Source organism: Cornus florida, unplaced genomic scaffold, assembly GCF_030987335.1.
Source record: "Cornus florida cultivar Cherokee Brave unplaced genomic scaffold, ASM3098733v1 CherokeeBrave_3.0.0_Hap2_Chr02, whole genome shotgun sequence".
NCBI classification, from domain to species: Eukaryota; Viridiplantae; Streptophyta; class Magnoliopsida; order Cornales; family Cornaceae; genus Cornus; species Cornus florida.
The window spans coordinates 31,900,834-31,928,818 of record NW_026775572.1 but is presented as its reverse complement, the minus strand read 5'-3'; the positions used below and the strand labels follow the sequence as shown (position 1 = coordinate 31,928,818).

At 42.0% G+C, this 27,985-nt stretch overlaps 1 long non-coding RNA gene across 2 annotated transcripts; it reads right to left on the bottom strand.

Annotated features, from left to right (window-relative positions):
* Positions 1-45: 45 nt before the first annotated feature.
* On the bottom strand, positions 46-27,985 carry LOC132294568 (uncharacterized). 2 transcript variants are annotated; one of them, XR_009478111.1, is made up of 3 exons: positions 27,137-27,760; positions 4,720-4,886; positions 46-986 (listed from the first exon to the last, which is right to left on the bottom strand). It is a non-coding gene; the product is annotated as an uncharacterized LOC132294568 (long non-coding RNA). The 2 variants fall into 2 exon arrangements; XR_009478110.1 differs by lacking the exon at positions 46-986 and having other exon boundaries at positions 4,674-4,886; positions 27,137-27,985.

Sequence of the window (27,985 nt, the reverse complement as noted above, 5' to 3'; positions counted from 1 at the left end):
ATATATATATATATATATATATATATATATATATATATAGGTTGTGATGCTTTCCTAGAATATATATGATTTCCATAAATAATAGAAAAGCTAAAAATCAGAACACGGGAGTAACAGAAATCATCTAAATATCATATTACGAACAAACATATTTCCTTAAGCAATTTATTACATAAGCATTCTCACTTCAATATTACAGGATTCTATTACATTTCTAACGAAGTTCTCTACATTCATTAAACTATAGCATTCAGTTCTCTACCTTCATTAAACTATAGGACAAATTTACCGTTTTTTCTAAAATTTGCTTCATCTCCCTATTGAGCCAATTCAGCTTGCCCATTGGTTTGAGGGTGGTAAGAACATGACACTTTATGTGTAACTCCATACTTTCGCATGAGTGCCTCAAAAGTACGGTTACAAAAGTGTGAACTACCATCACTTATAATTGCCTTGGGGTGCCAAATCTTACAAGAATATTATCTTTTAAGAACTTCACAATAGTTTTGTTATCATTGTTCTTGCAAGATCGTGCTTCCACCCACCTGGAAACATAATCAACAACTAATAAAATGTACAAGTTACCGTACGAGGATGAGAATGGTCCCATGAAGTCGATGCCCCAACAATCAAATATTTCAATGATTAAGGTTGGATTCAAGGGCATCATGTTTCTTCTTGTGATTCCTTTTATAATTGACATCTTGGACAAGCTTTGCAAAAATTGTGTATATCTTTGAACAATGATGGCCAATAAAGTCCATATTGAAGAATTTTTGCTGCAGTTTTCTTCGAAGAGAAGTGGCCTCCACATGCTTCATTGTGACAAAAGTTCATCACACTTCCTTTTTCTTCATCCGAAATGCATCATCGGATGATTTGATCCGCACCATACTTATAAAGGCATGGTTCATCCCAATAGAACTTTTTAGCTTCATTCACAAATTTCCTCCGATCTTGTGTACTCCATGATTTAGGCATCTTACCTGAAACAAGATAATTAACAATATCAGTATACCAAGGTAAAGATGACACTAAAAATAATGCTCATTTGGAAATGAATCCTTAATAGGGTTAGATTCTAAAGATAAATCACAAATAAGACGAGATAAATGGTCCGCCACCACATTTTCTACTCCCTTTTTATCTTTGATGGCAATGTCGAATTCTCGGAGTAGAAGGATCCACCTCAAGAGTCGTGGCTTAACATCTTTCTTTGCAAGAAGATACTTGAGTGCAGCATGGTCAGTGAAGATCATGATTGGAGATCCGATTAGATAAGACCTGAATTTGTCAAGTGCATATACTATAGCAAGGAGCTCTTTTTTAGTGGTGGTGTAGTTCATTTGAGCATCATTAAGCGTCCGACTTGCATAGTAAATTGCACATGGCTTCTTTTCCTTTCTTTGTCCAAGTACCGCCCCAATGGCATAATCGCTTGCATCACACATTAGCTCAAATGGCAAGCTCCAATCCGGTGGTTGCATGATTGGTGCAGTAGTAAACATCTTCTTGAGTTTGACAAAAGCTTCTTCACATTTAGCACTCCATTCAAATTGGACATCCTTGGCTAGGAGATTGCATAAAGGCTTTGCAATAAGGCTAAAATTTTGAATGAATCTCCCATAAAAGCCGACATGGCCTAGGAATGATCGGATGTCTTTCACCGTTTTTGGAGTTGGTAATTTGGCAATGACATCAATTTTGGATTTGTCAACTTCAATTCCTTCCGATGAGATGATATGACCCAACACAATTCCACAGGTCACCATAAAATGGCATTTTTCCCAATTGAGGACCAAGTTCTTTTCCACGCACCTACACGAGACATTCTCAAGATTTCTAAGACAAGTGTTGATGATAGTTCTTAAAGATGAGGAGACAATTCCACGTAGGTCAAGAATGCTAAAGATAGAGTCCAAGGGGGAATCCAAGCAACACGAGAGATTCTTCTTTTAGATTGAGAGAGGGAAGGCAGAAATAAATACCCAAATAACTCGAGCTCAAGGGCTGTTGGTTCTATCTTTAATGGCTAATCCACCTGCTATTTATAATGGTTCATCTGGTCAAGAACCTTCGGTCATGAGGGCGAACCTTCTTTTACCCGCAGGTTCCTCGCCCACGCCTCTGTCAGATGGGACACCGCTTAGTGGCCCGAGGCGATTATTATATTGGTTCGAGGAGGGGGTCACTTCCTATATTAAATGCAGGTCAAATCGGAAAGATGGCACATTTAATGCACCACTTATCCTGTGTTGTTGTGAGCTCGGTCCTTGGTATAGAAAATCCGCTCCCTCCCGTGCTGGCCTCTTCTTGAGGCGTCTCCTTGGATTCCAGACGCCTGTCCACTATACCTCAGATTCCTGAAGTTAGAAATGGGGGAAAGAGGTCCTTTGGGAGTCTGCCTTCTAGGCTCCTTAGGACTACAATCCCTACTCGACCCGGGGTTACACAACCAAGCGAGCTCGAGGCGAGCTGTTCCTTTTCATTTGAAACTCTATTCTGCAGTAGAGAGCTTCATATTCAGTGTGTAAGAAGGTACCCGTCCTACTGGAGAGGGGTAGCTTCATAGAGGAGGGAAGGGTAGCGACCCCTTCCTCGCTTCGGGCTCTAAGCTTGAGGGGATAAGTGACTCGAGATCACTTAATCCCTTTCAGGGGGTGCCAGGCAGATACTGGTGTGGCCCAATCAGGAGCAACCAAGTGTAATGTTTTATAGCAATGATACGTGGCATATAGCCATGGCGTAGCTCGTCAACATTTTGCCCCCCTGCTCGAGGTCGCAGGATGTGGGCTCGAGCAAATTGCCATGTCCTTTTAGGTGTGGAAAATAAAAGGTCATTTATTTGTGATGGGAAAGCGTGCGCTTGTACGTCCACGCCCCTCGAGCTTGTTAAGAGGCGGTATGCATTTATTATTATCGTCTTGTCAAGCCATTAATTTTAAATCAATCAGTAAAGCTGCGACGCTTCGGGTCTCGCGTCATGTCTTTTCATTTGCCAGGCCCGCGACTATTTGCCCTTTATAAGTTGAGACTTAGCCTCATTTTTTCTTCAGAAATTTTGAGCACACTTAAGACATCTCAAAGAGATAGAGAGTTCAAACCGCTACTTGTAGCTTTTGGGCAACCGTCCTTTGTTCGAGGCCTCCTACACCTTTTCCAAACTCTTGAATCGTGCCTCGAGCAGCTCGCCCGAACGTACCCAGCGTCCCTCCTTTGGCCGAATGGCGCGTTGCCTCCTATTATGGTTCGAGCGACACCTTCTGGGTGAATAATGAAGGGCTAAGCAATGTTTCCGAGGTCCAAGACGGTTCGTACCTCTTCGAGGGAGAACCCTACGCTTGAGAGGGGGCAAAAATTCCTCCTGGCTCGATTATGAGACTAAGGGTCCAGCGAGGAGACTTCCCTCATTGCACTTATGCGTTCATAGGACAAATAGGTCATTGTGTTGGTTGGGAGAGTTGGACTAATGGTATCTTAGCCAATGACATCTTCTGCAAGGCCCTGAAGGCCTCGAGGATCACTGATGCGATCTACAATACTCGTCAACTTACTGTTTCTCAAGATGGTCGAGGCCTCGCCTTACTCATATCTCGTTGGAGCAAGGATACACATACCTTCGTTACTTCCTGGGGCAAGTTCACCCCGACTCTTGAGGACGTCGTTCAGCTGATGTGTTTGAATTTATTTAGCAAGTATGACCCGAGCAATTGGACCATTCCTGAGATCGAGGTCGAACGGGCTGCCACGCTTCGAGGGGCCATTACTGCAGCCAGGAAGATTGCCACTCGGTATCAGACAAACGGGCTTAGAGAAGACTTTCCCGAGACAGGTAGCAAGTGCACCTTTGTGTCTATTCTGCGTTACTACTTTCAAGATTTCCCTCCGCGCGACCTCGAGGGGCATCCCTCCTTCAACGGTCCCAAGTGCAGGGATCCTCTTCGCTTTGCTGGCTATCTCTTGTCATGGCTCTCTCGTTTCATTTTTTCAAAGTCCTCCGGATGATGGTCCCTACCCCGATCTGGTCCCTTTGGCAATTAGGCTCTTTCGTGGTAAGAGTGTCCCCCTTGCCGCCCTATTTTTGGGCACTCTTTATCATGAGCTAGATTTGGCCCACACTCGCATGGAACAATCCGTTGGTCGTATGAGTGTGGTTTCTCCTATGAACACCATATTTTTACAAATGTTTCTCTACGAACATTTCCTTGGCTATGCTCCTTGCCCTGCAGCCGTGCCCAGTGATTCCAACCTGAAAAGGTCATTTCGTTGGCATAAGCTTTCTTCTAAAAAGAAGTTTGTCAAGTTTATTGACAGAGAGAGCTGCTTCGTAGCTCAACCGTATATCTAAGGTCCTCATATTGATCAGACTATACCAAAGAATGGTGCAACATTAACCGGTGAAGCCGTACACAAAAATCCTGCCTCGGCCGTCCTTACAATGTCATCTGCAGGTTATCTTCCTGCCTTTCTCCCTCCTAGTTCCGGGGTAGGTGTGGCCTACAACCTGGCTCAACAATTTGGGTAGGACCAAGTGTGATACCCCTCGATTCTAGAGCCACGGGTGATCAAGTCCAAGCATAGATCCAAGGGATACCAAACAATTAATATGTAAATAAGCACGGAATACAAAAAATGAAATAAGAATAAAATAATAAAGCTGAAAGAATTCTAAATTTAAAAACCTCAAAATAATATAATTAAAATCCAATAATCCAAAACCTTCATTACTTAAACAATTCGGGAATCCATCCGGTGGACACCTATCAAAATCCCAAACCGAAACAAAATCCAAAGCTAAACATGGAAAGCAGTCCTACGTAGTCGGAGGAATGAGTGACTGTATTTGCTCAGCACAATCAAGCTCTAACCCTGGAACTGACGAATACCTGAAAAATAAGAGAATGGGTCAGGCCTACATGCAAATTCTATCCTACTACAATCCATACAGAAACCCGATACACAGATACATCCTAAATAGCTCAACAATAACTAAAGTAGTCCATATATGTATAAATACACACTATAAGATGCTCACTAGCCCAATAAATCTGTCTCAGCCTGAGTAGAGATACCATACAAATCGCACATAACGTTGTCATGTGTACCTAGACCTACCAGGGAACAGCAACTATGTCCAGTTATCCATCCTAGGCGATATACACACCCTAACCATGATCCTGAAACTCAAGCTCATATCACGGCACCATAATCATAAATATATAAAGTCCGTATAAGCCTAATATAAAATATCATCCATCTGATACAGTGGCCTGACATATGTATAAAAATCCATCCAGAAACCAAAGTATGTCATTCAATTATTTATTGACCTGATACCAATATGAGTAGGACTTAACATTTATAGTTAATCCATACCTCAATCCAGAATAGGTAGGACTTAGTGTTTAGACTAATCCATCCCTAGTACGCTACTGTCCCATACCAGTGCATACAATCCTCCAAATAGTATAATTAATAAAACAGTAATAAGTATTCATCGACCATACTTCAAGATATGCATAAATAAAGTTTAATACATGTATGACCATATTAGGCATTCATTATAAGATCTAAAAATCATGTTCCAATCCTTTAAATTGCTAAAATAAAGCTAAGCATTTAAATCCTCCAAACCGTCCATAAATTGAGACAGTTTACAACAAATCAAATATCAATTTAATCCAATCCAAGCATAGTTAATTGCAGATAATCTACTACACTTATAACAGGGTTGAAATATGACTAAACACCATTAAATTATATATAAGAGATTTGCTAAATTTCAGTAAGCAAATAAATTAACAAAACCATATTCAACAAGCAGGCTTTTCTTTAACTTCATGTTGCTCCATTCCCTAATACAATAATGTAATAATGCTTCCCAATATTTTTATAAGTCCATAGCAGTTATTTACATCATTTAGTACAATTTAAACAGCTTTAGAAAACCTCAGACAACCCAAACAGCCCCTAAAAAACCATTTCAGCGCGTTTCAGGGCGAGAGCAGGCTCTTAAAAGTTGAGAGCCTGCTCCAAACACATGGGAGCCAGCTCCCCACCCTTGGGAGCCGGCTCCCTCCATGTGGAAGCTGGCTATGACATTGAGGGAGCTGGCTCCGACATTGAGGGAGCTGGCTCCCTCCTTTAGGGAAACGGCTCTCTCTCCCTTAAGAGCCGTAGCTCGATTTTCATTCATCTTCTTCGCCTCCAGCGATGTTCAGAGCCTCTGTAGTGTTTTTATTAAGCTTTATAGGGTTTAGTTAATGTCTCAAATTATCCAGAAACTCGTTGACAACCAGTACGCTTTGCTAACAAGAATTAAACACAAACTGAAACAATTTGTTCATTAAATCCAATTCAGTTAATCAACTCAATAAAACTGTTTACAGTCTGAACTAACATGCATATAAGATATGTTTTAACATTAATTTAAATCCTGGAGTCTACCTAGGCATACACAGAACACAGGTTTAAGGGAAGGAATTAGAATAGGAACTTGCCTTCGGTTTCAGTTTTGAAACCTTAAACCACCGTCTCTGAGTTTCTGACTAGACTGCCGTTCAACACCTCCGTTGCTCTTGGTTCAATCCAGAAGCAATCTGTTCCTTCCGCCTTTATTCTCTCAAGTTTCTCTCTTTGTTTCTCTCTGCCTCTCAATACGTGAATAGGGTTTTTGTTTTAACCTAGCAGACGTATAATGTATTTATAGGCTTAGGAAAACATAACCCTAATTCTAATCTCGCTCAGAGAAGGAAAGGAACAATAATTAAATCTATTGCTAAATCGGCTAAACCCATTACGTGATTTCCCCGACATACAAAACCCTAACTATACTTTAATAATTATTAAAACTAATTGTCCCAAATAAATCAATTAATTCATTTAAATACAATACATAATACAAATAAACCATTTAAACAATTAACACAATTAATTCACTAAATAAAATTTCAACTAAATAAAATAAATAACACAATTAATTTAATTAAAGAAAAATCAAAGTGCAAATAAAATAAATAAAACAATTAATTTAATTAAAGAATAATCAAAGTGCAAATAAGCAAATAACCAAAGAAAATGCAATAAACAATAATTAAAATACCAAGACTATCCTTTTAAAATTAGGGGTATTACACCAAGGTTTCCCTCGCTTGTATAATTACAGTACTAGCGAAAGTAAGAGCACCTCTGCTATAGGGCTCTCTCGCTTTCTTGATTCCAATGGTGTAGAGCTCGAAGGCAAATGTCCAGTCCTCCGAATACTGCCAAGTCGAGGGTGGGTCGCTAGGGTATGGAGACGAAGGCATAATGGAAAGAAACCGTGGCTTCCTTCAAATCCTTTGTGCTAAGCGACCCTGTCCCCGTTCCAGTTCGTCCCTTGTTAAGGGGAGATACTTCCTTTCGTTCAGGTAAGCAAGGTGTGGTTGCTCGGGGGAAGCCATGTGGAACCTTTGGATTACGTCCTCTAGTGTTTCCCTCAAACATACCTATAATAGCTTTGCAGGCCTCTAAATCTCGTCGTACCAAACGCAAAATGGATCAGGATGTGAGTACCTTTGTTCCTGCCTCCAAGGCCATGCCATCAAAACGAGCTAAGGTTAGGCCCTTCTCACTTTGCTTTCTTTTAGTGTCTTGTAATTCTTCCTATTTTGCTAGTGGTCTAACTCCGTTTCCGTTCTCAAGTCCCTTCACATGACTTCATAGTCCCTGAAGGCTCTGAGGCATCTCTAGGGGTCCCTCACGTAGTAACTCGTGCTGGGGCCGCTTCTGGCACAAGATCCCAATCCTTGCCTCTCAAGAACGCTATTGAGGGAAATGTGCCCGCTCGTGCTTCTTCTGTTGATCAAGGTGGATTGGACATTCCTTCAGATCCACTTCACGCGCTTCTTCGCTCGCGGCATGGGATAGGTAAGGAGTTAATACCTCTAGCGCGAGGTCTTAGTAGGCTAGATGCGAGTACAGGTCAAGTTAATGAGGCTGTCATGGGCTCGATTGGCGCAAATGCCTCTAATGTCGAAAGTGAGTCCAATTTTTCACGCTCTACCCAAGGTACCATCATTCCCTTTTGGCAAGAGGCTGTTTTTCCTCTGTCTTGCTACTTCCGCCTTAGTTATTAACTCCTATTTTTCTTCAACCACTGACGTTCAGGCGTGCGACGATAATATTCCAATTACCTCAACAAACATAGAGCAAAGCCATGTAAACAGTGACGGTGGTACTGATACTTCTGTCAAAGTTCTCCAAGAGATCGCTCTCACTTCGCTTGATGACTTTGAGAAATTAGTGAACACGGCTCGTGATGCTCTTCCTCCGGAGAAGAGTGATTCGCTGAGTGTAGAGGGCTCGTCTTCAAATCATTCTTTGAGGGACTTTGCCTCTGCTGCGGGAAGCTCGTTGAGGGGTGATAGTCAACGTATTGCTAAACATGCCAAGGATAGTGGAAATGAGAATGTTGGGCTTGATAAGGGAGATAACCAGCTCGAGGGCGATGGTCGAAACGAGGAAGATGGGCCAGGTGGGGCGACGTTCAGGGCAAGGAAGGTGACCAGTGCGAGGGCTGTGGTCGAAACGAGGAGAAGGGGCAGGGGCGGAGGTGATCACCATGATGATGATGGTTCTCTTGCGGCCGCTGCGGGTGATGCTGGGCAGGGTACTCTTTCCTGAGCCATGCTCTGAGAAAGGTGTCAGTCCTCATAGGGCAGAGGTACCAAATGTGGCCTTACCCATTGTCTCGTGGGGTGGACTTACCCTTTAGTCTAGAAGAGGTAAGAGTGCTCGAGGAGATCAAGATCAAACATCCTGGCTCATTTGAGAACCTTGGTGGGACCGCGACCTTCTTTGTAGATTTTGTTTACAAGTCGTTACTCAAATTGGTGAAGGTCCTTCACAAGGCTAAGAAAAGGCGCTTGGACAAGAAGGAGCTCGAATCCCTTAGGCACATCCTCGCCGCTCTTCAGGGGGTTCGAGTGATGTGGGTTGGCTCGAGGACGCGGTTAAGCGGGTCAAATCTCACGAGGCGTGTGAGATGATGGTTCTCGAGATTAAGGATCTCCGTGATCATGTGGAGGATAACAAGAGAATCCTAGAATCCGAGGAAGCCCACTTAGCCGAGCTTCAGGGACAAATAGACTCGAGACGTCAGTATGTAACTGCATGAGAAGAGGAGATTACGCGTAGGCTGTCTTTGCTGGTCCCATGAGGTTGAATTTGGACAACTTACTCTGATGTATGATTTCATAATTATAAACCTCTGTTATCGTAGTTTTCTTGAGGGAAATTAGCGTATTCGTCTGTGTTATTCCCTCTTTTCCCTATGAATGAAGAAAACTTTCTGTTGAATTCTCCATGCCTTTTATTAATGCACTATTAGTAGAACAGCATTCTAATATGTTCATGTGTAAAATAAACAATGAACGGGTAACGTTTTTTAAATTATCCAAGTCGTGTTAAGAGATACGATTCCTCGGGCCCCTCTTTATTGATAATAGTAAATGCCAGTACAAGTTATTGCTTTTACAAAGTTCAGTGCCCCAAGGGGTCTGGACAGACCTAGTACCTCGAGGAAACAAGAGATGTTGCCAAAAAGAAAAGCTATTGCTTTTACAAATCAGTGCCTCGAGGTGGCTAGACAGGTACAGTGCCTAAAGAGGGTAAAAGGCATTATCAAAAGGGAAACCTCACTTTCGAAAATACAGTGCCTCGAGGTGTCTGGGCAGGTACAGTGCCTCGAGGAAGAGGGGAGGGGTGCGAGATTCTTTGTTGCTCACCAGGCCTAGGCGTAATATTTCTTCAACCACTTGGCGTTGAACAACCCCATAGTTGTCGCACTTCCCACCTTTCCAATCTCGTAATAGCCACTGCCATTTGCAGCTCTGACCTCAAAGGGTCCCTCCCACTTTCTAGTAAATTTTGGTGCTGAGAGGTTTCTCATAATGTGGGTTGCTGCTTTCAGTACCAGGTCGCCTTCCTGAAATGTACAAGGCCTGACAGTGGCATTGTAAGCCCGAGTGACCCTTTGTTGATAAACTACAAGTCTGCTTCTTGCTTGCTCCTGTCATTCCTTTAATCCCTCAATCTCCCAAATCCGAGGATTAAGCGTTGGTTGGCTCCTTTCGGTTAAACTTCCCGACGGGATAACTATCTCCACTGGAAGCACTGCCTCTATTCCATATACCAACGAGAATGGCGTGGCACCGGTGGCGCCCCTAACGGAGGTCCAGTAGGCCCAGAGTGCTAAAGGTAACTATTCAGCCCACTTGGTGTGTTCTTCTTTCAGAGTTCTACTCAATATTCGGAGGAGAGTCTTATTGGTGGCCTCCGTTTTCCCGTTGCCTTTTGGATAGTAAGGTGTTGATTTGCGGTGAGTCACTTGGTATCTACTAAGAAGTCGGTGAACTCTATTGTTGATGAAAGGAGTTCCATTATCGGATAAGATGACTCGGGGTACACCGAAATGGCATATTATGTTTTCTTAATGAAGTTGGCCACCAGTTGTCCCATTGCCGTTGAGAGGGCTACAGCCTCGACCCATTTGGTAAACGTTTCCGTTGCCACCAATATCCATTTCTTTTTCCTTGATTTCGGGGAGATTGGCACTATTAAATCCATGACCCAAGTATGAAAAGGCCACGAGGAGTTAAGGGAGTGTAATTCAACTGATGGTGCATGGATGGCGTGGTTATGGATTTGGCATTCCCGGCATCTTCGAACTTGCTCCTTGCTGTCTGCTTGCATTTTAGGCGAGTAGTAACCGAGCATGACAAGGCGATTGTACAACCTTTGCCAACCTTAGTGCTCATCTTCATGTACCTGTTTCAGTGTCTCTTGTGCTTCCGAAATACTCATATAACGCTTGGGTCTACCATCAAAACCCCACCTTACAAGCTCCCCCCTCCTCATAAAGAAATGAACTGCCCTCTTTTTTAACAAGACAGCCTTCTCACGATCTTGTAGGAGTACCTCGTGCTCGAGGTAATCCTTATACTTCTTCCTCCAATCCTTATTGTCAAAAGCAGCACATTCAAACCTTTCGATCAATTCTTGGCACTCAAGGCACGCCCTCTGGATAACGCTCGCATCCCTTGCCATGAGCGGCCAATAGAACCCTTGTCGTTGCAGCCTTCGGTACAGGCTTATCGCGTTGTCCCCACATGTGCGCTCATGGACTTCGCGAAGCCTATGCTCTGCATCTTTCGGCCCAACGCATCTTGCCAAAGTTCCCCCTAGGGCCCTGAAGTAGAGCACATCCGAGTAAAGCGTGAAGTCCTTTAGCACAGCCATCGGGATACCTCCTTTTCCGCCCTTCAACTACTCTTTATATTCATTTCGCCAATCCGTTTCCTCCCTTTGTTCTGTAACTTCCTTGTGCAAGCAAGATTCATTCTTTTTCTGGATTTCAATATTCAGCGATTTTCCCGAGATTTTGACTTTAGAGGCCAAAGTCGCCAAGGCGTTTGGATGGCGATTAGTGTCCCGTGGTGCATGGACTATGTGGAACTCGTCGAAATGACCAATAAGCCTCTAAATGATGGTTCGATAGGCTACTAAGGCCGGTCCTTGATAGCGTACGATCCATCCAATTGCTTTACCACCAAGTTTTGAGTCACCTTAAACATGCAAGCGTTTAACTTTTGCCCCTCGAGCTGCCAATGACCCGAGAACTAGGGCCTCATATTCTGCTGTGTTGTTTGAATAATGGAAATCTAACTTATATGAAAAGTTCCTGGCCTCTCCTTCCCCAGGTGTCAAGACCACTCCTGCGCCGCCTCCCTTTGTCGTCGAGGATCCTTCAAATGATAGAGTCCAGACCGACCCTTCCGTTGCACAACACACTGATTCGAGCTCCTCATGGGGGAGATCTGTTTGCATTGGTTCGAATTCCCCTGCCGGGAACTGGGCCATTAAATCTGCCAAGGCTTGACTCAAAATGGCGTGCGGTGTAAGACACTGTATGTCGAATTCTGCCAACGTCAGAAGCCACCGCGCCACTCGTCTGGAAATTATGGGCCGCGACAGCAAGTATCTCAGCGGGTCAGACTTCGTGACTAGTTGAATTGTATGAACAAGGATGTAATGGCACAATTTCTTTGCCGTGAAAGCCAGCGATAGACAATGACGCTCAATCGGCGAGTATCGCACCTCTACGTCCTAAATAACTCTGCTAATGTAATACACGGGGCGCTCGCGACCCTCCTTCTCCTGAGCCAATAATGCTCCAATGGAGAGGGAGGTCGAGGTGATATATAGTTTCAGAGGGACGCCCTACTAAGGAGCTATCATGGTGGCTAGTGAGGAAAGCAATTCCTTGACCCTGTCAAAAGCACGCTGGTGCTCCTCCTTCCATTTGAAGTTGACTCTCCCTTTCATCAAAGATCCGAAAGCATAAGTAACTTCTGCCAAAGCGGGAATGAAACGCCTAAGGTAAGAGATTCACCCCATGAGGCTCTTTAGTTCTTTAAGAGAGTGCGGCGGTGGCATGTCCATGATGGCTCGGGCCTTACTCTGCTTGATGTCTATGCCCTGTCTATGTACCACAAACCCTAGAAACCGCCCAGCTTCGACCCCGAATGCACATTTCAGCGGGTTCATTCGCAATTTGTATTTTCGGCACCGTTCGAGGACTCTTCTCAAATCCACCAAGTGCTCTCCCTTGTCCCTCGATTTCACGACTAGATCATCCACATAATCCTCTATTTTCCGGTGTAACATGTCATGAAAGATCGCTGTCATAGCACGCTGATAGGTGGTTCCCGCGTTCTTTAAACCGAAGGGCATTACAGTGTAGTGGAAGTTTCCCATAGGCGTGCAGAAGGCTGTCTTCTCAGCATCGCTCTACACCATCCGAATCTGGTTGTATCCGTTGTACCCATCCATAAATGAGAACATCTCGTAACCTGTAGTAAAGTCAACCAAGTTATCAATTATAGGCAGTAGGAAATCGGCCTTAGGGCATGCTCTATTCAGATCTCTGAAATCAACGCATACTCTGATCTTCATGTTCTTCTTCTTTACTGGCACGATGTTAGCTAACCATGTGGGATGCTGAATTGGTTTGATAAATCCCGCCCGCAAGAGCCATTGGACATCCTCCTTGATTTGCAATTCAAGTTCTGGGCGGAAATTTCCCTGTGCTTGCTTCACTGGCTGTGCTCCTGGTCGCACATTCAGATGGTGTGCTACAATCTGCGAATCCAATCCGAGCATTTCGTCATAAGTCTAGGCGAAGACATCGATGAACTCCCTAAGTAGTTCAATCAATGCTGCCCTTGCGTCCTCCTTCAATTTTCTGGATATGTAGGTTATTCGAGGTTGGTCATCTGCGGACAGGTCCACTACTTCCAACTCTTCCTGATCAGGGCGACTGGGCTCGGGTTGTATTGGCTCAAAATTTTCCTCACTGCTCAGAGACTGCGATCGACATGACTTAACTCGGAGGCGCGGTTTCACTTGAGGCCATGCCCCCCAACACCATCATAAGTGGTAGACGAATCTACCATCTGCTAACCGCATCCTCTTGCAAGTTACCAACTTCTTCTTACCGACTCCACCATCTTGAGCATTCTTGGGCAGACCTGTATCAAACTCCTCCCACTTCAGCAAAGGGATGGCCTTAAGCTGTTGGGGCTCTTCTAAGTCGTTGAAATCATCAAAGAACTTGGCTTCCACCATGTGAGATTCTCTTCTGGGAAAGGGGCACCCGGAACACTTGACCGTGAGCTGCTTTCCGTTCCAAAATCCCTTCATGCATTGGTGATGATACTATTCCGAACTTAGGCATCCAATTTCGGCCAATGAGCAGATGATATGAAGTGTCTAAATCGATAATATGGAACTTAGTCGGACCTTTAAACTTTCCAATGGCTAACTCGGCGATTACATACCCCTCCATCCTTCGTATGTCGCTGCCAAAACCTGCGATCTCGGTTGGTTTACAGACCAGTTTCTCACTTGGCGAACCGCTTCGTCTGAAGATCTCCAATGGCATTATGTTAAGAGACAAACCGTTGTCCAAGAAGGCTCACTTGAGCTCTATTCCATCAAGCAAAGCCATAACATACAATGGTCGATTGTGGGGAGTGGGGAGTGGGGAGTGGGGATACACTTGTCTTCTTCAATAAAAACTATTGTTACTCCATGCGGCTCTAGTGACATAGAAAGCAGGGCAACCGACGCCACCTCCTTAAGACCATCTCTCGCGGCGAGCCAGAAGAACTTGGCGATTTCTCTCTGGGCGAAGGGCGAAAAGTCCATCTTCTGAAAAATTCTTTTAACAGGCGCTGCTTCTAGCAAGCGAAAAGCGCACAAGTGATCATCCTCAACAAGTGCTACCTAAGCTTCCTCATCTCCGCATTCCCCTTCCTTATCCGGCCCGCTTGTTGCCATCATGGCTACTCCTCCCTCATGCAAGGGGAATGACTCCTCTCTGACGTCCCTTGGGGGAAGAAGGAGATCTCCGCTAGCAATTCGTCTGTGGAAGGTGTTCCACAAAGCCCAGCAATCGGAAGTGGGATAGCAGGTATGTCGGTGGTACATGCAGAACTGAGGATGAACCATTTCTTCCGGAGTCGGCTCTTTTGCTATCTCAGGCAGCCTAATATCGCCATGTTGGATCCATTTTCTAAGGATAGCCTCAACCTCTTCCATGGAGCATGGGAAGGGTAGTGGTACTTCTTCTAGGTTCTTTCCCCATGGTACGCAGGCATTCTTCTTGTTAGGTGGTGTATCGGCAGCTGAAACTAGGGGTCTGCGTTTGCCTCAATTATCCTCCTGGACGAAAGCCTAAGCACCAACGGCCAGGTTACCTGCCAAGTTACAAGACGCCTCTATCAATTTTGCGAAGGTGGTCAACTTCAAATTGATGAGATGGATCCGGTAAAGCCCCTGCATCCCCTGTATGCATATTTTGGCCAGAGCATCTTCTTTATGTGTCTCGAAACATTCCATCGCTCTATCATGAAACCTGTGGACATACTTCAATAGATCATTCCCATGACCCTGTACCTCCTTTGTTAATGAAAACGTTGTCACCTGTTAGAATGTATATTCTTTATAGTGTTGGGTCATCATATGTAATTACCCATAGTAGTTAGGGTTATTGTGTAATTATGTAATTAGGGTCTCTAACCCTTTTCTTATATAAGCCTTATTTAGAGGGATGCAGATATACAATACGGAGGATACATTTTTTCTCTCAATCTCTCTCTCTTTCTCTCCCTATCTCTCATGAATCTAAACATGGTATCAGAATGGTATAAATTCATGGGTGTGGGAAACAATAAGTGTGTTGCCCTTGTATGAGAGCGACTGGAATCGTGAGTATATCGTCAGTGTCTTTGTCGGAAGTTCGTGTTGCCGGTAGGTTGAGAACATCACCTATAATCGCCATCGTCCTTAGTCGCCGTCAGATCTGAAGCCCATCGTTGTCGTCGTCAAATCTGCAGCCTCCTTCGTCGCCATCAGATCTGAAGCCCCTTGGCCGCTTGTGTTGTTGCCGCGTCGATCGTCAACAAGCTCGCCGACACCCACCGTCATTGTTGGCAAAGGTGAAGCTTCATCGATTCGTCTTTTTTTTTCTTGGTCGGAAGTTGCGGAGGTTGTGTGGTGTCGCCGCTGTGTGCTCGCCAGAGTCTGTTAGTGGGTTGTGAAGGAGAACAGCCCTGTTTGGTTGCGCAGCTACACTATTCCAATCCTGGTTTACTAAAACCGGGATAGTAGAGACTTGTTTTGATCCAATCCAGTTACCCAGATCCGATCCAGCTACCCAGATCCGATCCGGTTCCAGATCCGACCCAGGTCCACCCGGTTCCAGATCCGGCCCAAATCCAACCCGATTCCAGATCCGGCCCAGATCCAACCCAATTCCGATTCGGCATTTTTCCCAGGTTCATTTTTTTTAATCTTCTCCATGGCTTCCAGTTCAGATCTCCTATCTCCTGCATCCTTTAATCCTCCCATGACTTCAGTCAAGCTTAATGGAAAAAATTACATCTTATGGGCCAAGTCAGTGGCCATTTTCCTGAAAGCCAAAGGCTTTGGCGATCATTTGGTTCAAGATAAACCCAAAAGCAGTGATGCTAATTTTAGTTCATGGGAACAAAGGGATGCTCAGATCATCTCCTTAATGCTGAATTGTATTGAACCTCATATTAGCTCCAACCTGTTATATCTGGACACTGCCAAGGAGATATGGACCCGACTCTAACAGTTATATTCTGGTGCTGGTAATATAACCAGAGTTTATGAGGTGTGTAGACAATTTTTTGATCTCCAGCAAGGGACTCACAGTTTAGAAGAATACCTCTCACGAGCAATGGGACTGTGTGAAGAAATAAATATGCATCAACCCATCACCTCTGATGTGAAAAGTATGCAGCAGCAACGTGAGGATTTTAATGTTGTTCGGGTTCTCACAAGATTGTCACAAGAGTATGAACCTGTTCATGCACAGATTTTGGGTAGCTCTACACTTCCCTCTCTACCTGATATGTTATCTAGACTCCAGCGTGCCACTTTATCTAGTGGCTCTTCAGGCAATACTTCCAGTGGTGTCACCACTCCTTCTAACAGTGAACGTTCTGCCTTAGTTGTGAACCAGGGTGGCTTTCAGTCTTCTCGTGGAGGTGGTGGTGGTGGTCATTTCGGCCGTGGCCGTGGCCGTGGTCGTGGTCAAGGCAAAGGCAGAGACTCCAAAATTTGCACTCACTGCGGTCTTACTAATCACACGGTCAATTACTGTTGGGATCTTCACGGGAAACCGCCATCTTCTTCCTGTGCACATCAAGTGACTGCTAGTGATGGGGATTCTTCTCTCTCTGCCACATCCACTGCTCCACATGTGGCTGTTGAGACTGCTATAGTCACGATTCCCCGTGATGAGTATGCTCAATTTCTATCTCAACAACGGACTTCCACCTCATCTTCCATGGGGTCCTTGGCTCAATCAGGTAGTGCCCCTGCATGTTTTTTGTCCTCTATTCAGAGTCCCTGGATTCTTGACTCTGGCGCATCCGATCACATGACTGGTAGTTCTCATCTCCTATCTGATTTTCAGTCTGTTCCTTCCTCTCAAAGTGTTACTCTTGCTAATGGATCATCAACTAAAGTCTTGGGTTTGGGAACTGTTCCTCTTACCCCTTCTATGTCCCTTTCCTCTGTGTTATATGTTCCTCAATTCCCTTTTAATTTGTTGTCCATTAGCAAAATTACTAAATCTCTTAACTGTTCTGTAACATTTTATCCCACATGATGTCTTTTTCAAGATCTCAAGACGAAGAAGAGGATTGGTATAGGACATGAAGTAGGTGGCTTGTATTACTTCGATCTTATACCATCTCCATGACTCTTCAATCATCTTTGTCTTCTTTCCAGTGGCACTGTCGTCTCAGCCATCCCTCACTATTAGTTCTGCAGTGTCAAGTTCCCGGTCTTAGTCATGTTAAGTCTCTGTCTTATGAAACATGTCAGCTTAGTAAGCATTGTCGTGTATCTTTTAAGCCAAAAGCTAATAATCATGTGGCTAGTCCTTTCCAATTAGTTCATTCAGATGTATGGGGACCAATAAAACATATTTCTATTAATGGATTTCGTTCTTTTGTAACTTTTGTGGATGATCATTCTCGGATGACTTGGTTGTTTTTAATGAAAAATCGTTCTGAGTTGTTTTCTATTTTTCAAATATTTCGCAAAGAAATCAAAACTCAATTTGGGTGTTCCATTAAAGTTTTACGTTCTGACAATGCCAAAGAATATTTCTCGGACCCTTTTGAGACTTATTTTCATGCCAAAGGCATCATTCATCAATCCTCTTGTACTTATACTCCGCAACAAAACGGAGTAGCTGAGCGTAAAAATCGCCATCTTCTGGAAGTCTGTCGTGCCCTTTTATTTTATATGCATGTTCCCAAACGTTTTTGGAGTGATGTTGTTCTTACGGCATGTTATCTTATTAATAGGATGCCCTCATCAGTGCTACACCATAAATCTCCTCACTCTGTTCTATTTCCCGACTCCGTATCGTTTAATCTGACTCCGCGGGTCTTTGGCTGTGTGTGTTTTGTCCATAACCTTGGACCTGGTCTTGATAAACTCGACCCTCGTGCAACTAAATGTGTTTTTCTTGGGTATTCACGCCACTCAGAAGGGCTATCGGTGTTACAGTCCTCATTTCCAACGCTATTTCACTAGTGCTGATGTAACATTTTCTGAGTCTATCCTATATTTTTCTGATTCTACTAGTCCTCTCGATATTACTTCTGAGCCACCTCTGCCATCGGTTCCCTCTCAGTTTCCTGTTTCCGCACCTCCTCGGTCTGCTGTTCCTTTGCAGGTTTATACTCGACGACCTCGACCGCCTACTTCGCTCCCTCCATCTCCTTCAGAGTCTTCGGATCCGACGCCTTTACCTGATGATTTGCTTATTGCCCTTCGTAAAGGTATTCGGTCATGTGTTACTGCTCATCCCATTTCTAACTTTGTTTCCTATCGTCATATTTCATCCTCTTTATCTTGTTTTTTATCCAAAGTATCTGCTACTTTTGTTCCAAAAACATTGCAGGATGCTTTCTCTGATTTGGGCTGGCGGCAAGCCATGGTAGATGAAATGGATGCCCTTCATCGTAATGGAACATGGGATCTTGTTCCCTTACCTCCGGGCTCCAAACCGGTTGGTTGTAAGTGGGTCTACATAGTTAAATACCTTCAAGACGGGTCTATTGAGCGGTTGAAGGCTCGTCTAATAGCAAAGGGGTACACTCAAACTAATGGTGTTGACTATGATGAGACTTTTTCTCCTATTGCTAAGATTTCTTCTATTCGAATTCTTATTTCCATTGCTGCCAATTGTAGCTGGCCGTTGTTCCAATTGGATGTCAAAAATGCCTTCTTACATGGTGACTTGGTTGAAGAAGTTTATATGGAGCAACCACCTGGGTTTGTTGCTCATGGGGAGTCTCGTCACATTGTTTGTCGCCTTAAAAAGGCCCTGTATGGATTGAAACAATCTCCGCGGGCTTGGTTTGGGAAATTCTCTGAGGCGACATTAGAATTTGGTCTTAACAAATGCCAGACCGATCATTCGGTATTTCACCTACGCACTAAAGCTGGCTTCATCTTTCTTGTGGTGTATGTAGATGATATTGTGATCACAGGTGATGATTCTGCAGGCATTGCTAAGTTAAAGTTGTTTCCAGTTCCACACTAAAGACTTGGGTCTTGGGTATTGAAGTTGCTAGATCCAAGGAAGGTATAAGTTTATCTCAACGAAAATATGTGTTGGATTTGCTAGAAGAAACGGGTATGTTAGGTGGTCGTCCGGTTGATGCTCCTATGGATTCAAATACAAAACTTGTGTCTGATGAGGGTGATCTATTTAATGACCCAGGCAGATTTCGTCGCCTTGTTGGAAAATTAATTTACCTCACTATCACTCGACCTAATATTTCATATGCAGTTAGCGTTGTAAGTCAGTTTATGGGAGCTCTTAGAATGCCACATTGGATTGCTGTTCTTCGGATTATCCAATATCTCAAGCGAGCTCCAAGTTTTGGGTTACTATAACATTCAAATGGTCATCTCAGGGTGGAAGGTTTTATAGATGCTGACTGGGCTGGTTCTCCTTCAGATAAGAGATCTACTACAGGCTACTGTACATTTGTAGGAGGAAATCTTGTTACATGGAAAAGTAAAAAGTAAACGGTGGTAGCTCGATCGAGTGCTGAAGCTAAGTACAGGGCAATGGCACATACCACTAGTGAGTTGACATGGATACAAAATCTTCTAAAAGAACTTGAGTTGACAGTTGAAACTCCTACTCCATTGTTCTGTGATAACCAAGCAGCAGTTCACATAGCATCGAATCCTGTGTTTCATGAGAGAACCAAACATATTGAGATTGATTGTCATTTTACTCGGGAAAAAATATTAAGTGGTAGCATCTCTACTCCATTTGTGAAATCTGAAGATCAACTAGCTGATATGTTTACCAAAGCACTGGGTCATAATCGGTTAAGGACTATCTATTCCAAGCTGGGATTATTTGATATATATTCTCCAGCTTGAGGGGGAGTGTTAGAATGTATATTCTTTATAGTATTGGGTCATCTTATGTAATTACCCATAGTAGTTAGGGTTATTGTGTAATTATGTAATTAAGGTCTCTAACCCTTTTCTTATATAAGCCTTATTTAGAGGGCTGCAGATATACAATACAGAGGATACATTTTTTCTCTCAATCTCTCTCTCTTTCTCTCCCTATCTCTCATGAATCTGAACATCACCCTTTCTTCTGCTCGGAAGAACTTGGTATGAAACAGCATGGCTAACTGATTCCATGTAGCCAGTTATCCCGATTCTAAGTTCACATACCATTTATATGCTCTGTCCATGAGGGTCTTAGAGAATTCCCTAAGTCGCAGGAAATGATCGTTACCATACGGCCCGAGTGATTCTATGAACCGAACCATGTGCTCGCGTGGGTTCCCTTTCCTTCCATCAAATTGCTAAACTTTGGCACCACGTATCCTTGGGGATAGGGGAGAAGGGCGACCGCCTAAGCCTAAGGCAGCTCGGGGGAGATCTCCTGAGAAAACATGGCTTTTTCGTTTTGCAACAAAGACTACAAGTCCGCCAAAGTTACGTAAGGCGACTTTTGAACCGGTTCGCACTGCCAACTAACTTCCTCGAGATCTCTATCCCCAAGAGGAACCTCTCTCTAGTTGGAAGTGTGCGCGTCCAATCTAGCGGGTGCGGTCAGAGGAGTATCGAAAAGGGCTCGTCGCATGCCAGTGGACGCATCTCGCTGCTGCCTTCGCGGGCCGGCAGAGCGCCTTCCCCCAGTAGACAAAGGGGGTGCGCGATGTGTTGAGGTGTCCAGGGTCACATACCCTCTACCGAATTCACCGGTAAATTCGCTGCATTGGCCGAGGCTCCTTCGAGGCACCCCATTGTCTACGATATCTCAAAGTATGGCCATCACTTCTTTTTTAGTATCCTCTAGCTTTTCCATTCTGTAGGACAGTGACTTGTGAGCCTCCACGAGGGCGTCAGGAAATAGGATTCTTCTCCCGGGGAACTGCCTCCCAGGAATGCTGCTCGCGGTCTCACCGTAGTCTCCCTCCAAGGCGAGTCCTCCTTGAAGGACAGGAGGACTAATTTCCAGCACACTCAACATCCCCACCCCCCCCCCCCCCCCCCCCCCCCCAAGCGGAGTTGCCAAAATGTTGATGTTAGTTCTTAGAGATGATGAGATAATTCCACGTAGGTCAAGAATGCTGAAGATAGAGTCCAAGGGGGAATCTAAGCAACACGAGAGATTCTTTTTTTAGATTGAGAGAGGGAAGGCAGAAATAAATACCCAAATAACTCGAGCTCAAGGGTTGTTGGTTCTGTCTTTAATGGCTAATCTGCCTGCTATTTATAATGGTTCCCCTGGTCAAGAACCTTCGATCATGAGGGTGAACCCTCTTTTACCCACGGGTTCCTCGCCCACGCCTCTGTCAGATGGAACAACGCTTGGTGGCCCGAGGCGATTATTATATTGGTTCGAGGAGGGGGTCACTTCCTACATTAAATGCAGGTCAAATCGGAAAGATGGCACATTTAATGCATCACTTATCCTGTGTTGTGAGCTCGGTCCTTGGGTATAGAAAATCCTCTCCCTCCCGTGTTGGTCTCTTCTTGAGGCGTCTCCTTGGATTCCAGCCGCCTGTCCACTATACCTCAGATTCTTGAAGCTAAAATGGGGGAAAGAGGTCCTTTGGGAGTCTGCCTTCTAGGCTCCTTAGGACTACAATCCCTGCTCGACCCGGGGTTATGCAACCAAGCGAGCTCGAAGCGAGCTGCTCCTTTTCAGTTGAAACTCTATTCTGCAGGAGAGAGCTTCATATTCAGTGTGTAAGAAGGTACCCGTCCTACTGGAGAGCGGTAGCTTCACAGAGGAGAGAAGGGTAGAGACCCCTTCCTCGCATCGGGCTCTCAGCTTGAGGGGATAAGTACTTCGAGATCACTTAATCCCTTTCAGGGGGGTGCTAGGTAGATACTGGCGTGGCCCAATCAAGAGCGACTAAGTGTAATTTTTTATAGCAATGATACGTGGCATACAGCCATGGTGGAGCTCGTCAACAACAAGTATTCACAACACACAATTATACAAAAAATAATAATAATAACAATAATAGAAATTCTAACCTAGCTCCTTATTGACCAACCTAGCTGTAGACAAAAAACAAAGAAAAAATAAAACTAGGATTTATTATAAAATAAAATAAAATTTTCTCCTTCAAAAAAACATATAGATCGATAATTAAAAACAATACAAAGTAATTGTTTCAATGTACAGTTTGACTTTTAGTACAGCAGCAAAAAAAATAAAAATAAATAACTCTTTGTGATAAATACATCTGACTTGACTGAAAACATTATTGTAGGAAGAAAATTAAATACATGTCATGATGAGAGTTTATCCAAAATAAAAGAACTCAAAGATGAAACCAACTCCAGTGGAAAAGAAGACAAAAATGAAATGAAGATAAAGTTATGGCTGAGAGTGATATGTGTTCAGGGACCGTCATCTTAAGAATATATATGGGATCACAGGCTGTTTAACATATACAAAATGAATGACAGTACAGCACTTCACACTCCTCCTATGATGCATGAGAGATATCAAACATATTTGAGAGGTTGGTAACAAATAAACCTATCATTTTTATTTCGTTTTTCTATATATCTTCTGTACTCAGCATTCATAGCTTTGAGGTTCATACGAACCCCACTAAACTGCTTATGGAGAAGGGAAAAAACGGCTTACGGAGGAGCTATTAAGAATTAAGACACATGACATGAACCATCAATCAAGGGTGTCTGAAACCAATGTATGTTACCTATATGTTTGTATATATAACTATGACAACAAATGCTCAAGTAGCTGAGTTTTGAAATTATACACACAATTAAGACAAATATTTATTGATTCGAATAATCGGATAGATCAAATTACTATGATAATAGGATTTCAATAACAAAAAAGAGTTTATATGGCATAAAATGGAAGTATATAAATAGGATTTGTCCGGAGGAAATGAAATTCACATGTCTTGCACATAAAGCATGGAAATCGTCAAAGGGAATGGAAAAAAAATAAAAATTATATAGCACTGTAATAATATAGAATAGAGTCATAAACAAATCAAATGGTCAAATAAATACATTAACAATACAGCAAATGAGCAAAAACATACAATATATTCCATATCATGCAAAGATTACATTAAAAGAAGTGAAAGTACAACAAAATAAGCCACAAAGTAGGGAAATAAAGCAGAGATCCTTTGTATAAAGACCAGTAAAAGCCCTGGAAATGTGCAGCATATTAAGCTAATGTAATATGCATCCAAATTTAGAAGTAATACGATTTTCATTGGTGATTACATTAAAAGAAGTGAAAAGTAAAACAAAATAAGCCACACAGTAGGGAAATAAAGCACAGAGCCTTGGTATAAAGGCCAGCAAAAGCACTGAAAATGCGCAGCATGTTAAGCTAATGTAATATGCAGCCAGATTTAAAAGTAATGAAATTTTCATTCGTGATTTTATGAAGACATTTAGATAAACTAACTATATATATTCTGACTAGGTAAGAAGGCTACTTCATGGATACTTCAAAATTAGTTAATGAACCACAATTGACAAATAGGACATGAACCTCCATAGGTTGTGTTCAATTTATAGGAGTGCCAGAAATAGTTAAAGAGGGATTACAAGTATCGGAAGGGATTAGTCTTGTCTCAGAAGGGAGTTGGGACACCCTCAATTATATAAAAGAAAAAAACTAATTGCTTATAGACCGACTCAGTCTATATATATTTGTGTGCATAAATCATATTTATTATATATATGTATAGAGAGAGCAAACTGGTAAAAGACAGGAGAATGTATCTGGTTAAGCAGTTTTAGTTAGAGAATAATTCTTTTAAAAAATAAATAAATAAATAAGAGAGAGAGAGAGAGAGAGAGAGAGAGAGAGAGAGAGAAAATTCTGCAATGCAAAAGTGGGTACATGGTCATTGGTCATACAATGTCAAATAACTACTACCTCTTATTTTTGTTACTTCCTGTTAGAGATGATTACAAAATGAAGGACAGACCCCACATTCAAATAACACAAATGCTCAATAATTGAAGTTTCAGAGAGTCAATCTCAATTTATTTCATATCCAATATTGAACTTTTAAGCTCCTAATCAACCACAAGTTATATGGTAACCACGCACATATATATCCAACTAACAAATCCTAGATTTTATGGTAGTATTCAATTATGATATCATCCCAGCCTACATGCATGGACCCTCCCCTCCATACTTCACATGTAAAAGAAATGATTCCTTTTTCCCTCTGTTTCACACACCCACATGCATTAATTTTTTACTGGATTGCTGATAATACATATTGAAGAATAGCAATTTGTTGAGTAGAGAATTCTTAAATAGAGCTACATATCTATCAGATATTAACATTAGAATTATAATATAAATTTCTACTCCAGAAGCATGTTTACGTCCAAGGCATTGTGGCAAATGTTAGGTCATTGCCGTGTCTGCAGATGTGTTTTGACGATGGTAGGTGTTCTTTTTATTCTTTTTGCTAAAATAAATGGACACATGATTTCTTGCTGTCACCACGATTATAACTTTCAATTCGCAGTCTCACCTCACATGAGAAATTGCATGCAAAAACATCACTGTTTCTGGGTAAACAATTGTGTTGGTCATAGAAACTATAAGGCCTTTGTTGTCCTTGTCTTATACGCAATTATGGCTAATAAGTATAGATTTGAAGAATGAAAAACAACTTACAAAGACATTCCTTACCTGTTTTGCTTATTATTGGACTTCTGTTTTTAAGTTGCCTACTTCTGCCATCAAGGTTTTGGAGAAGAAGATGAGGGATTTCCTTCGGGGTTCTAGTGATTCTAATAAGAAAATGCCTGCCCTTAACTGGAAGACAGTTTGTGCACCTAAGGTTGAAGGTGGTATGGGGGTGAGAAAGTTATCTGATATCAATAATGCCTGTTTATGTAGATTGGTTTGGTACTTTCTGCAATCAAAAGACTGCCTCTGGATTGCATGGTTTAAAAGAAAGTCTGCAAAACATGCAAATTACTGGAACTGCTCTTATTGCTACTCTCAATCTACTGAATGGAAATATATGCTTGAATAGAGAGAATTCATGCAGCAGCAAGTTGGATTTAAAGTGGATGATGGTTCTGCTATTAGGCTGTTTACTGACCCTTGGTGCTTTGGAGACAACTTGCTGAATAAGTTTGGTCAAAGACATTATAGGGAGTTAAACCCAAAAAATGCAATGGTCGCTAACATTCTTCATAATGGTAGGCGGGCCGTTCCTCCTTCTACAGTGCAAATTCGACAATTGAGAAACTTTCTTCTGTCTGTTCGGTTGCAGCCTTCTATGGAGGCTGTGACGTGGAATTCTGGCTCTCTCTCTTTGAAAAGCGCATGGAATGCACTTAGGGTGCATCATAATAAAGTCTTTTGGCATGATCTTTGCTGGAATGGTAGCAGGCCAAGGGTTTCAACTACTTGATGCCTAATTCTTCATAGCAAAGTTTTATCTTTTTTCCAACTTGCAGAGGAGCGGTTGATGTGTGCTTCCATTCTTCCATAACTGCAGGGCTGGTGGTGATGATATAGATCACTTATTTGTATCTTGCTCTTATGTCAAGATTATTTGGAAGTTTTCTAGGGGTGGTGTTGAATTGGCCCTGAGATAACTAATATTAATGGTATTTTGGGTTGTTCTCTTGAGAACTCTCTCTCTCTGTCTCTCTAGGAATTTCTGTATTTTCATATTATGTGTCTAGGTGACATGTGGTATCCACACGTTACCTTTGTACTCTTAACATTTAGAAAAAAGTGATGCAATTAGTCCTAGAGAAAAGTGATGCAATTAATCCTCAGAAGTAGAGTGCATGAGTACTTTTAAGGGTGATTATCAACCGCTGTTGAAATATAATTATTAAAAAAAAAATGTAAGAATATTGCAGTTTTGTTATCATATCATTATTTAATGATGGATTAACTAAATTAGTTAACACAATCTTAGATGGACTATAAACTATGACAGTTATCAAAATCTTATTTGCTTCCTTAAACAAAATCGGTGGAGGTTATAATAATATCACTAAAAGATTAGTATATATATAATATTATTTTATTGCATCGATATACTTCATAAAATGATCTATCCAACACATGAGGATGCATACCCTAAGTAGATTAATTCAGCAACCAAGTCAATAAACCAAAACTTAAAGCACATCAGTTGAAACAATAACCATATATGTTCAATCCAACGCATGTTACAAGTAGATGTTGAGTTCTCATGTCTCCTGTATTTGCAGCTACCTAATTGTGTTTGCTTGGTGCAGTTATCTCAATGGCTTAGTACTACTTTTCACTCTAATGGTTTGAAAGATAGAGTTGCTAGAAGAATATTTTCTACAGCTCTATGTCATGTTTGGAATTTGGATTGAGAGAGATACTAGGATTTATGAAGGAGTTAAAAGGTCTTTTTCATCGATTGCTCGGGTTATTTGGAGGAAGGTGCTGGATTTGTCCGCTTTGAGAGTTCAAGATGCACTTGATCTGTTTGGTGCTTAAGTTGTTACTCTGTTTCTCTTTTCATTGGAGGTTTTGCTTATTTCTGGTCGGGTTTTGACCTTTATTTAGTTCTTTTGTTCTAAAGTAATAATCCAACGTATGCCTTTGATTATTATAGCCGTGTACATTATTGTTCATACCTATAATAATTTCTACTTTGCCCAGAAAAAAATAATAATAAAAATAAAAATTTGATAAGTAAATGTATATTAGATAAGTAAATGTATTTTTTTAAAAAAATAAATAAATAAAAAATTACAAATTACAAATTACAAATGACCCTTACAAAAGAAAAGGATTAAAGAATAATTTTGGTATAGCCCGATTAGATGCATGGTCAGCTACAATTAGGTGTTTAGGTAACAATTAGCAAATTTCTTTATGTGTGTATATATTAAGGCATAAAATGCATAGGTAGATTTTAAAGAAACAGTTTGAATCATCACCAAAACTGGAACTTACCTCCTCAAAACCCTTAACTGAGATTCGTTGCTTCTGAAAATCTCTGCAATACACTACAGAGTCTTCTCTCTCCACCCACTCCTCGAAAAAGACTCAGTTCGGAGCTGCGGTCACGATCCAACACAGCCAACCTAACCTCATCAACTATCGTCGCCGAAGAGGACAATGTGAACTGATAGAAGGACTGGGCCAAGGAGTTGAACAAAAAAGCAACGTTCTTGGCCATGTCGAGCCGACCCAGAAATCCGATCTCTGCAACAACAACAACAACTAGGGCTACCAATTGAGGCATCAAATTGGAGCATTGGTCCGGGTCCGAACAGTCTGTAATTAGGTCATTTTGAGAGACCAAGAGTCCGTTTTGTCAGCCATTAGGGCAATTTGACCAGGAAGGAAGCCTTCTTTTTTTTTTCTTTTTTTTTTTTTTTCTTCTTGAAAGGTAGCAGGAAGGAAGCTTCGGTGGAGGAGTAGAAACTATATAATGAGTAGAGCAACATAATGAGTAGAGCAACACGTTTCGTGGGAATGAAAGGGGGAGAGAGATTTTTATTTATTTATATTATTTTTTTAACTTATTCACGAAAATAATCCCCTGTAATTTTTGTTTTTTATTGACACAAAACTTTTATTCGGTTAAAGTTAGATAAATGAATGATAAATAATTACAAAACATTAAAGGGCTTTTAACACCCTTTGACAACATTAATTTTGGTGCAAAAAAAAAAAAAAAAAAAACATTAATTTACAAGAATTAGATTATAATCCTGTCAAATCGCGAATGTTTATGTAACAATTATAAGCAGTGTTTTATAAATATAGTAAAAATTAATTTTTATAAGGCAAAATCAA